Raw genomic sequence first — 13733 nt, forward strand, 5'->3', positions numbered from 1 at the left:
CACTTGTAGGTATATAATATCTTAAAATTTGAGAATTTGTTTAATATGTTTTCCTTTCCAAAAATAGCAGTCTAAATAACCAACGGTTAAAAATTTATACGCATGAGGAGTATGCCCATTAATACACAAAATTTTGTCACTTCTTCATGATAAGTATACTCATTAATGTAGCGGTCGTGGAACATTTTTGTCTAAGTTGATTGAGTTTGCCCCATGACTATGTATCAAATAGAGTAAATGTTAATTAAAAATATATATATTTTTTATCAAAAAAAATCCATTTTTACCCTATTTGGGTTTCCCGACCACTGCATTAATGGTTAACATATCTGTATACTTATTATCAGTTGTGATAATTAAATTGAACTAAAGATTTGGCTCGGAGAACATTTTTAATAATTACCCCAAAACAAATTTGGCTAAGTTGATTGAGTTTGCCCCATGGCAAAGAGAGATTGCCCCCATACTGAGAACTATGTAGCAGATACAGTAAATATCAATTAAAAATACGTACTTTTTACCCCCAAACTGGCATAATAGTGAATATATCTGTATATTTCCAAATAAGTATTAAATTGTGATAATTAATTTCGATCAAATTTCCAACGATCTTGCCATTTGGACGTGGCCTCAGACGATGCGTGAGTTTTCTTTCGCATTGCCCTGCCCTTTATTTTTTGTTACATTTGATAAATCTCCGTGCACACATAACGGAATGTTTAACCTTAATTGGCGTCTCTCGTGCTTCGAATACTGTGGCATGTTTTGGTGAAAATAAGATCGTAATGAATGAGCGCGTCGAAAGAAATCTTACAGAAAATACGGAAAACCTTTTTAATAAAGGAAAAAATTGTTTACCATGCGTAATTAGAATACTGTAATCTAATAAAATGTTTAGAAAAAAAATGTTTTGCATTGATCCCAAGAGTGAGCACAAAACTCTATTCTGGTGCAATTTCCTTGTTTATCTAATAATGACCTGAACTAATATCGTATAGTAAGTTGGTGAATCAAAAATGTCATTGAGTCTGAAAGTGTTTGATCAAGTAATTGTAATATAGTTCATTCTACTCATATTTTCTTAGTTCAAACTATTGTTCAATATAAACATTAAATGAAAAAAGGGAAACTGTTAAATTAACGTTAAATTACATGTCCACAAAAGTTGTCGCGCAGCGTTAGACCTTGACCGTTCCTCGGCCGCAAGGTTCCATGTAATTTTATATAATTATGATTTTTTATGAGTACATTGGTATGGTATGGCAAAATTAATAATTATAAATATTAACTCGTTTTGTTACAATACAAATTACAATAACATTAATTTGATATAATACACATCCCATCTTGCAGTGGCGATCTATTTTCAATGAAAAGGTAGTTGAAAATTTTGTTTCCAAATAATAGTAGCTCCTCTAAAGCATTACAGATGTGATTAAAAAAATCATATAATAATTAAAAGTTTTAAGAAGTAAAAAATTAACTTGTAAAGATTCTTCGAGAAGTTTGGTTAAAATAATTCAATTAAACTGATTGAAAAACAGAAATTTGTAAAAATAATCCAAAAAAAAAAATCATTCACAAAATTATAGCAAATATTAACAAGTTTTAATTTAATGATACAAAAAATATACTGATTATGATTATTCATATATGATGTCTCATTCGAATAAATTCTATATGGCTAAATTCCATTTTCAAACATTTTATTTGGTAACAGAATAATTTGTAGTTATAAAATATTTAGTTATCAATCCAAAAAGTCCCATCAGCATACTATACATGTGAACATTACTTTTATATTGACAAAACTTTTTTCTCATAAACTAATAAAGATAGCGCTCAGAAAACGTGATGAACAATTTTTGATAGATTCTTCTTGATGCCAGCAATCAAAACAAAGCAACATTTTTCAAACATAATTATCACATAATATGAATGAGTTACCTATATCAACAGTGACTTTTCAGCATTTTTACGAAGGGTGCTACATTACGCAGTATTTAACAATAATCCATTTCAACGTTTGTACAAAACCCTCGGCGAGTTCCAACAAAACTTATTGGTGCTCTTATTATATTTCGACAAACGTTTCCTCGATGTAATTTCAAGTAACAAAAATGTACCGAACTGTCAAACCGTCTCATTTGGGCATTCTTTAATTCGTGAACAAATTTGCGTTGGCCCGGGCGTTATTTCGCCGCCGGACGTAATTGGATTGTTGGCATGTGACCGTGTATGCCGCGATACACCGTATATTATCATATGAATGTAATTAAACTTGAAGCAAACTTCTTGTACTACAAACACGCCGACGAAACAGATAGAAAGCAATAGAGAGGCTCAGAATTAATTTGAACAAAACCCAAATTATTCCCGACTTGCAGAGTATTATAGCAAATAGTTAATGTATGTGGTTTCTAACTTCTGTGATCATATTGCGTGATTAATCGATGTTTTGCTGACAATGAACAGCCAAATTAATGAGAATCACTATTCTATTATAAGCGTGCGGAGGAAATCAGGGAAAATTTTAGATGATTGTTATATTTGAACACGTGGGTAATAAAAATTGTCGTTGGACAAATTATTAGATATTATGATATTGGTATAGTCCTACCTATCTACAACTCTTTTTATATCCAATACTATCTTTATATATTCCCTTTTCTATACTTTTTCACAGCTAAAAATTTCTACTCCATACAATATTTCTTTTGATTTATTTGACAATATTTCTTTTGCAATATTATGGTATATGATACTAAACTATTTTGTTAATATGTTGAACAAACATTCAGGGTAACCGAGTGAACACTATCCATATTTTACTCGGGATTCCTAAATCAGCCACATTTTTCGTATAGATACTTATTAGTTATAACTTAGTAGCTAAGGTTTGTGAATTATGATCTAATCCATATTTTTGCTTTGCATTTATGCCAATCTTTCACTAATATTTTACAAATTTTCTTATCACTTGAAGATATAGCAATTGTTGTAGCAAAATCCTTCTTTGATTTAAAATCCTGCTTGACGAAAACGATTTATTTGCACCATATGAAACACATTGTAAATTGAAGTTTACAAAATTCAAATTCAAATTTTAAAATAGTTTACAGAATTCAAGCGTAATCATAAATAAATTAAGAAAGAATTATTCATTTTTATTCTTATCTATTATCGAAAAAAATCAGCTTTTTAATGTATTTATTATAAATATATATTCTGTGGAGCTCTCAATATTTTTTATATAAATTCCAATTCACACTAATGTTAATTTCTTAGTAACTATTATACTATTCATACTCTCAATGCTATTGATATATATACACAGGGTATCCCAGAACTTTATGTCAAGCCGAAACGTGGTGATAGTATTGATCGTAACTAGCCTAATTTTTTTTTCATAAAAATCGTAATATTATGATATTCTAAGTGTAACCCAAAGCTTTGGCAGAATTGTAACCATTTATCGGTTATTGTGGTAATTTTTTTTATCGGTTTTGTTTATTTAAACTTTGGATCCGTAATTTATCATATACATCCATTTTTTTCTAAGGTATGCCAAAATATTCAGAAACCTTTGAAACGTAAAGATATATAAAAATTTTCATTTTCGATTTTTTTGCGATTACTATAACTTACGCTACGGAAAGTTAATAATCACACAATTTTTCCAAAATAACTAGAAATAAAAATATTTATGGAACTATTAATTTTCAAAATTGATCAGCTTCAAAAGATAAATTGAAGGTATTAAAGTGTATTAAAGTTGGCAACTTCTATCAAAAGTTCGATAGTTTCATAATAAAAAAATGAGCAAAAAAATATAAACCTATAATATACCTATAGTAAAATGTTTTTTGAATTATTCAAATCGGACGCTCCGTTCTCTTAAAACCTGATTTACCGTTTTTGGAACTTTTTGCCTCATATCTTCGGAACGACTAAACCTGCCTTTGCCAAAAACTAATCAGCACGTCTCCTTATCAATACGAATCGAATGTTTTTTAAATTATTCAAATCGTTTCATCCGTGTTTCCGAAATCGTAGACGAAAATTTGTATCCGCACACACACACACACACATGCACGCACATACACACACGCATACACACACACATACATCCATTTTTTCTAAGGTATGCCAAAATGTTCAGAAGGTTTTAAAACGTGAAGATATATAAAAATTTTCATTTTCGATTTTATTTGCTGGTATATATATTCCATATCTGTCATTTACACATGTTGCTCTATTTATAATAAATAAGCTCCTTTTATTGAGCAATTTATGTACACTAATAACATACTATACGTTCTAACTTGTCTCATCTACATATGATAAAAATATTCACTTAACTATCGGCTCTTTGTACTGAAAGCTAGTTTTGCACTTTATAGATTAATTTGCATAACGTGTAATGATATCCATTACCAGGTTTTCTTTTTTGATATATAAATGGAACCAGTTTTTAATCCATAACGTAATTAATAATTGGAGTTTTTATGTATTCATTGGTTATGGACAAGATAATATTTATTGCTGCTAATTGGTATAGAAGGATGTGATAAATCTGGATCCTGGTATAAGTCGCATAAAAGAATAATAAAAAATAAGATAAAGATCAATCTTCATATGCGTCAAAGCTATATATTTTACTAATGGCAACTGCAAAACTATCAGTACGTAAACCATTTAATGGTAGATCCATTACCAATCACTATATTTCAAAGTTTTTCATGTTGAAAGTCCTAAGAGGGTGAGTTATTTCTAAAAACACGAAAACGTCAGAAGTCAAAACTGTCCGATATTATATATGATGTTGACATATGTGTTTTTCGAAGATACAGGATAACGAGATGGCAAACAAACCTCTTGCGCACATATTGTTAAAACAGGGAGCCAGCCAACAAACACGGAAAATTTCTTACTTTTTTTCAAACGTTTGCCTTGGGATAGTGAAAACAAACAGAAGAATGTGAATAAATAACAGATTCGAGGCACTCGAGAGTAACTGATTAATGTCAAAAATAAACGTACTCTAATTGGCAAATAGAACCAAGGAATGGTAATATCGTATTGGGAGTTATGTTTAGTGATAAAATATGAAAACATTTTTAAATTTAACTATAAATTTATCACACTAAAATATAATAAACGTTATGAACTTAGAGCGTTCATTAAAAGTTCACACAGACAAATCAAAAACTATTAAAAAAAATCCAAGAGAAATGATTACAATAGACTTCATTATGGGCACCTTTATGACAAATATTATATTTAATTTAATAGGTATTAATATGGTTACTTTCAGTTTTTATTTGAGAAGTAAACATTGTGCAGTGACTATGTACGAGTAGTTCAATTAAATTTCTTATTGTGAACAAGCTTGACAAAAGCCTTAAATAATATTTATTATTATTGATTACAAGTAAATAAATAAAGATCATTTTGAAAAGTACGTTTGTGAGATTATCTGATATCTTTATTATTATTATTATGAACTTGATTTCAAAGAAATCAGTTGCTCTCACGTATGATGCATAACATATTAACATAAAAATAAACCCAGTCAAAAACAAGGATATTATTAAGTACGAATTATAATTTGTTATAGACTTCTTGTTTTAATTTAATTACATCAAAATGAGATAAATCCTTAGTCAAAACGTCCAGATACTTGATTGTGTAATACCATATAAATTTATAAAAACAAACATAAAAGATGTATAATTACAAACAAAAAAATCATACCTAAAGCATAAACATATAAAATTTATTTTAATATTAATTTGATTGCTTATAATCAATTATCACAAAAACTACAAGCATTTTTTTTAATTTCAGTATCTCTTACAACTGCTATGAACTCCGTATTATGTTAATTCATTATAGAATAAAAAACAAATAATTATAGTAATAAAATTAATAAATAAAATATGTTAATAATAGAAATAATATTAGAAAAGCAATTAAGTACAATAAAAACAATAAACGACAAATAATAATAAATATAACCAAATTACAATATTAGAAATAATATTTTCATATTGTTTCACTTCATATCACAAATTTCTAGGTACATACGATTTCCATATTTTTTGTTCATATTGGTACAGGTATCGCATGATTTCGCAAAAAAATGATCCCAAAGACTCTAAAAGCATAGAAAATAAAATAGATTATAAAAAATAGTCTATTTTGCAATTCAAATACATACTCCAATCAGTTCAAATATTTCAGAGAGAAAACCATTTAAACAAAATGTGGGCGAAATGCGTTAGCAATTATCGTGATATATTTAGGTTTTTATTTTTTTACTTAAAATTTCGTAATAAAATTAGTAAGTATTTTATCATTTTACAATCCTGATTAAATGCGCCAACTTTTGATGAAATTTGTCAACATACTTTATTACATTTTTTTTAAAGGAGAGCCTTTCAAAGTCGTCCGAAAAATTTTAAATTCCTAGTTCAGCAAAAAGTCTTAATTCAACTTGGAACAATTGTGTCTTTATTTTTGACTGTAGTTATAGCAATGTTATTTACGGTTAAGGATCTAAAGTTTAAATAAATAAAGTTAATAAAAATTAACCACAATAACCGAAAATGATGATAATTTAACCAAAACTCTAAGTGGCACTTAGAAGCTCATATTTTCAAATCAACATGAGATATTTGTTTTACATTTTTTTCAGGTCAATGCTATCACCCTGTTTCAGCTTCACGATAAGTTCTTGAACGCCCTGTATATTTGTGTGTGTGTATGCATATACACTGATCCGATTACTAAACCATAGCATTTGAAAACTCGTTACATGTATCTACATTTTAACCGCCGCCTTTACTATTTGTAGTCCGAAGTTATAATGATTTGTTTAATATTGATGAACAAAGTTTAAGTTAAAATTACTAATCAACAATTCATCAGCGTATACGTCACACAGAGACATGATTGAACATCCCATACAGCGCTGGCGGCGGCACCTACGGGAAATGCACATACTCTGCCCGTTCAAGTTATCAAGATATTAAACTGATTACGATTATAATTGCCTATTAAATTTTAATTAACACATGATACACCAGAAATTGGTTCAGGCCGTCCTCGATTTGCTTGTATTTTAACTGTTACCAGTTCTAGTTAACAACGACTAGACGAGCAGCCGATGGGAAATGGAATTAGAGTAAGTGATAGAAAATAGTTGACTAAAATTAAGAAGTTGCTGAAACCGAGTATAATAGTTTATTATTTAAAGTCTATAACAATGATTAGATAGTTAGTAAACTAGTGGTGCATGACATCGTGTCTTAAGGCAAATTGCTGGAACTTCCCGTATCACAAATTCATATTTTTAAAAACCTTGATTTTTTTAAAAAACTTCAAAAAAATAAGATTTTTGAGAATTTTGAAATTTTTTAAATAGTTTCAATTTTTTATACTTGGAATTTTGTCTGAAAACTTTGAACTTTTTTTCTCTGAAACCGTTAGACCTGCCCTTGCAAAAATTCAAACAGTACTTCATTCTGTCAATACAAATAAAATAATTACTCTTTGGCTCTTTTTGCCCCGTATCTTCAAAATGGTTAGACCTGCTTTTGCCAAAAAAAAAGATCAGCATGTCTCTTTATCAATAAAAATCGAATGTTCCTCGACGAAAACTTGTATCCGCACACACACACACACATACATCCATTATTTCTAAGGTATGCCAAAATGTTCAGAAACCCTGAAGCGTTAATAATATCAAATTGTTTGAAACAAAGTGATTTGAAAAAAAGTTTCTAACAATAAGTATATTATTTAGATCACCATAAAGATCAATCTTTATATGCAGCAATCTTTTTCATAATATTAATTAATTATAAAAAAATCTCCAATAACTCAAACAAATAGCAATTTTAGATACGCCATCTTTATTTCCAAATTTATTTATTAAGATTCTAACTTTTTTGCCTTCTTCAGGTGCAATGTACCTACTCGTACAACGTCCTGTACCTAAGGTGAAAAAATTAAACTGTGAGCTAATAAAAGTAAATTGCTAAATATTTCATTATCGTTAGAGAGTAAATAATTAATAACTGCGATTAAATCTGATGTGAGCATCTCATAATTAAAAGCTTGGGCGTTTTCTCATTTCGAGGTCGATGGTTAATCCAAGGCTTGTTCACGCTTCAAAAGCCAGGTTGATAGATTTTATTTACTGCAAAGATATATATTTTATTTTTCTATTAATACAAAGACAGTTTTCAATGTCATTTCACATTTAATGTTTATCGCTAGAAACATATTTTTGGATTATCTAGAAAATCTCAAAAAGTTTTTTTTGTATTCACATATAACTAAATATTTTTTCATGTCCAACAGATAGTAAGAAGTCTATATTAAAGTTAAAATTTATCAGGAAGAACCAGAAGAAATTTTCATAACCAGAAATACAAGAAAGCTGGTCAAGTCATAGTATTAAATTTTTCGATTAACAATAAATAATTCAAATTGTAACCAGAAGACGAACTCTATCATTGCTGTTGATGAGAAAAAAATAATTTACAATATTTGCGGTATTTAGTTTGTAAGAAAATTTTTGATAACAAAAATGTATTATTCAAAATTTAAAAAAAATCTGTTTCATTATAAAATAAATTATTGAAATATGTAGGTACACGATTACCAACTTGATGTTCTAAAAAATGTCTAATTTGCTCGCGTTATATCTCAAAAAACTTCACAGAAACTGGAATACAAAGCAAAATATTTTGTTCATAAATTAACAATTCCTTGTAGTAAAGAATACATTAAGGTATTTAAATTTGTATATATGTTTGTGATTTCCATAAATACCTTTCACTCTATATAGTTATTATTTTTTATATAAGGAACCATAATAACAAAATTAATACCTCTCGCTACAAGAATGTTTTCCGCAGGAGTGTCACTGCTATACGAGCCAGCAAGCCGCTGAAGTTTTATTACATAAAATATTTTAAGATTTAACAATCACTATAATTAAAAATATATATTATTAAAAATAACACTTAAAATTGAAAATAAAATGTGAATGCAATGAAAAATTAGAATTCTCAATAATTTGACGCAGAGTGATAAATATCCAGAAGCATCGAGATGTTTTCTATAGGTGACACTCCAAAATAGGTCGGACTAAAAATTTGCAGATGTTCAGGATGGAATGTGCAACGTGCAAATATATAAGAGAGGGGAAAAATCAAGTATTAGAAAAATTAAAATAAAATAAAATATTCAGTGATGCATTCGAAAATATGAGAACTTGTCCTAATTGGCAATAATACAAATGTTTACCAAACAACCCAGCAACCTACCTGCAAGGGTCTTTTACTTCCTTGTGAAGATCATCCAAACAACCAGTATATATTTACCACATTCAATTGAATACCATCTAAGATCATCAGAATTCTGCATTTATGCGGTAGTGCATTTGTCATTGTTAATTCTGTGCCTTCGTTCGGAACAAAGCCGTTTGCCAGATCTGCCGGGTTCCGCCGGTTATATTATTATTCCGTCTGTATTTCTGTTCCTCGTCTGTTCCTGTTTATATGTACCCGTAGTATTTCAAACCCCGTTCTACACATTGCTAAAATCTGTCTCTCCTTCAACTTGATCCTTCCTTAAGCCGAATTATGAGATTTAAATTCCATCAAAGTTTTGAACTAACTCTGTCACAGTAATAATGTTTAAACTTCGCGGAATATTACGAAACTTGATTGTTAAAGACTGCTATATAATAATATGATATAATCAACTGAGTTTTGTGTACATGGTGCTTCCGTCGAATGTCTTGGAAATTTCGGAGGCAGGGTTATCCAACGTCAATATAGAATCAAGAGAAAATAGGAATATTAGTTCTATCTATACCCTCATGGTTTGCACGTCATAAATAACACCTCAATTTCACTTGGTCATCCAGTACTGGCATTGGCTAAAGTTTTCTTCACTGTAATTATTGACAAAGGCGTTGATTGTTATTTTGCTGAATTTTTACTTTTAAAAGCTGCAAGTCAAGGACTAAGGAGCCGATTCTGCCATGAAATAGACCAATATTATACAGGGGCTATATTACGTAACGCTTCTCATATAAAATGGTACTAAATACTGTCATAATTCCATGTATTTGCTGTGCTATCAGGCGCTTTACACATAAAATGAAACTTTACTCATATATTATCATACCACATCACAAAGATGCAGCTACGATAACATTGTGTTTTTTTTAACATTTGTGCGTTTTCTAGGTTAAGATTTCTATCTAAAACGCTTGACTGCACTGGAACCACATTTTGACAGCATTTAGTACCATTTTGTATGATAAGCACTACGTACCATAAACAGTAGGTAACATTGGTCTATTTTACGGCAGAATCGGTCACTAAATTTATATTTAGAATCAATCTTGTAAAATATTAACTGCATCGACTGGATTTTTGGAACATTATGTTTTGGTATGACCCATTATGTTGAGATTCCGCAAGAAATAGATATTTTTTTCATGACACATTTGCATTTTTTTATAATTACAAAATGGATTTCACCCACATCTTGGTAAATGAAAATATCATTCATACAAAATATTTAATTAATTGTAGATAGAGCTATGTATGACGAATCAGTGATTTCAGATTAAATACTCCCTTCGGACAACCTGATGTCAAGTAGTAGTGACATGAGTTACTTGCAAATGTAGATGGAAATATATTTTTGCAAGTTAAAATAATGCAATAATTCATTAGTATTACAGAAATTGTAATAATGAATTGATTACATAAAATAGAACAACTGATTGAGTTTCCATCAACTATTTGGTTACAAGAAAGTAGCCCAACATATCATCAAATTCAATTAATTAACTACATAACCAGCTTTTAAATTAGTTTTTTAGCGTTTCTTTAAATTCTAGCCAAGTCACCATTACTTAACTAACACCATAACTTTTTTCGTATCTAATTAAATTACATGATCACTGTTTTTTCCGGTGTAATATTTTTTCCCGCCACCGCCTGGAAGCAGATTTTTGTCCGGCATATTTTCATCGTGAAAACGTCGTAGAAACACTACCCGTATAACAAAGATCCGACGGTTTTTTCAGTCTGCTTGCCTGCCTCACCTTTTGCTAGGTAAAATATGGTTATATTATAAAAATAAATTGTTAAAAGAGCGGGTCGCTGTTCTGAATGGGCTAAACATCTGGCGCACATTGCTTATTTGATAAACCGTGGATATAGTATAAGTTTCACTAAGTTTATAGGAATAATTCAATTTTGTTTATTTATTTATAAAGCACACTTCTTATTACATACTAATTAATTTTTTCTAACAATTCAGATAAAATCATACAAATTGTTTTAGACTCGTATCATTACACTATCTCTCACACTCTGCAGTTGGCAGAAAAAATTACGAATATAAAATCTATATCTAGGTATAAAGAAAACAAATTAACAAACATCTACGATAAAGTGGTTGGTGTCCGCTTTTTCAATCAACTTAATTAATATTCTAGTGTGTAATTACTCTATTTACGCCTATTAATATAATCTACATGATTGCGTTGAAAACGCCATAACTGTTAGTATTTTTATTATTGAAAGTACAACTTTTTGCACAGAAACATGCAATAAATCTTGTATGTAAATTGGAAATTAATGCAAGCATCATATTAATAGCAAATTATATGTGTATGAATAAATCTTCATCAGATATCAAATAAAAATCATATTTTTTTCTTGAAACTCTACATAGTGCCAACATTTTTTCTATATGGTAGGGTGGGGCAGAAATCAAGTTGATGGCCGATTATACATCTTTTGCCCTCTACTTTCAAATATTGTTTTCAAAAAAAATCCTAACTGTATTTGTTATTGAGATATTGCTGGTAGACCTTTTTACCAGCGGACCCTTAAACCCCGCTCTACATTGTTTATTTATATAAAATAAATTTAATCGACTAATAATCTTTTTGATATTATATTATTTTTGAAGCATTTATAAAATTTCAATTTGCTAAAGCTTTTATGAGCTACCTGCCTTGGATGAAAATGCTTCAGAATTTTAGCTGATTTATGTTAACTATAAAATCATTCTCATGTTATTTCTTAAGATATGAAATATGGCTTCTAGTTTAGAGGAAAAACATTAACTTCTATGGAATTTATTATACAAAGCATAAATTCGCAATATATTATAACACATATATTTATTATAACTAAAACAATAGATTTTTTGGTTATTTAGGATTTATAAATCTTACCAAATACGTTATCTTATGTAAGAAAAATCTAGATTTTTTTTGTATATCGATGTTACCTTGGTAAAATTTTTATAAAAATACCAAATATTAAATTTAAAAGCTGGTAATGTAGTTATTTAAATAGTGTAAGACTATTTAAAATTAAATGTACGTTAAGAATTCAAATAATGAATTATTGCAACTTCATGTGATATTAACTCATGTGAGCAAAAAAGTGTACCTAAAGTGTGTTTCCTAAAATATTATATTAAATTAGTCTTAAAATTTTCGTAAAAGTAGCAAAAAAAGTCTGTGTAATCCGCCATCGCCTTCGACAATGCAAATAGATTAGATATTTTTTTAGAAAAATTGGACCTTTTTGACCCGCCCTACTCTATCTATATACAAAGATAATCAAATCAAAAATTCACTTTACATTCGTAATCTGTTCCACCTTTAATTATTTCATTTATCAAATAAAATAATTAAAATATCATTTATATTTTTATAATTGATAATTAAAAACGATACAAAATTATGGGAGCATTAATGGCACAGCACGAGCAAACACTTTTTAATATATTTTATAAACTCAATAATAATTAGTATTCCATTGCAAGAGTTTTGTACTTTTATTATACTAATATAATTTTATTATACACTTGCATCACGCAGAGCTTTAAAAATATGTTAAAATTTTAAATTATTACACGGGCACCAAAACAAATTACACGTAAAACATAATTTATACAGCTAGGTCCATATAAAACGTGGTTTTAATAAATATAGTATATGAAGTGAAAATTTTTACAGAAAGTTTGTGAGAGATATTAAAAAAAAGAAATTCTATATTTTGTTTTAATGTTACCACTTTGGATACATTTTAATATTGACCAAAAAAATCAGGTATGCCATGTATCTGTTGCACGGTGAGTTTGTTCTTCTTGTTATACTATATGATACTAATTTCGTTTTTCATAGAAAAAGGTGTGCATGATAAACAGAAGCTATTAGATTTACAATAAAAATTATCAGAGAGCATTTGTAGTACTAAGTTTAAAATGTATGCTAAACAAGGGAATACGTACGGAGATTATTAGTTTAATGAAAAATTCATGTTACGGAAATTTTATAGACTCACAGACTTCTAATGGAAGCAAACATTATTATCTATAATATGACAGCAACATTTAATATATACTATAATATAATATATATTATAATATATATATATATATATATATATATATATATATTAAAAATGTATATCTAATATGCATTGTAGCAATGCCCACAAAATGCGATTATCATTTGAAATTATATTCGAGATTTATAACCTCAAGTGAAAATTTGATATGATACTTTTTGATATCGAGCTGGCCGAGGTTGGAACCAAATCCAAGGCTATCCCTCGTTTTTTACCATCACACTATGAAGAGCCCAAGGCTATTTATTGTACCTTTTTGTTATT

The sequence above is a fragment of the Ctenocephalides felis genome, unplaced genomic scaffold (genome assembly GCF_003426905.1).
Source record: "Ctenocephalides felis isolate EL2017-DRISC unplaced genomic scaffold, ASM342690v1 CF-g0.4_SCAFFOLD_01886, whole genome shotgun sequence".
Taxonomy (NCBI): domain Eukaryota; kingdom Metazoa; phylum Arthropoda; class Insecta; order Siphonaptera; family Pulicidae; genus Ctenocephalides; species Ctenocephalides felis.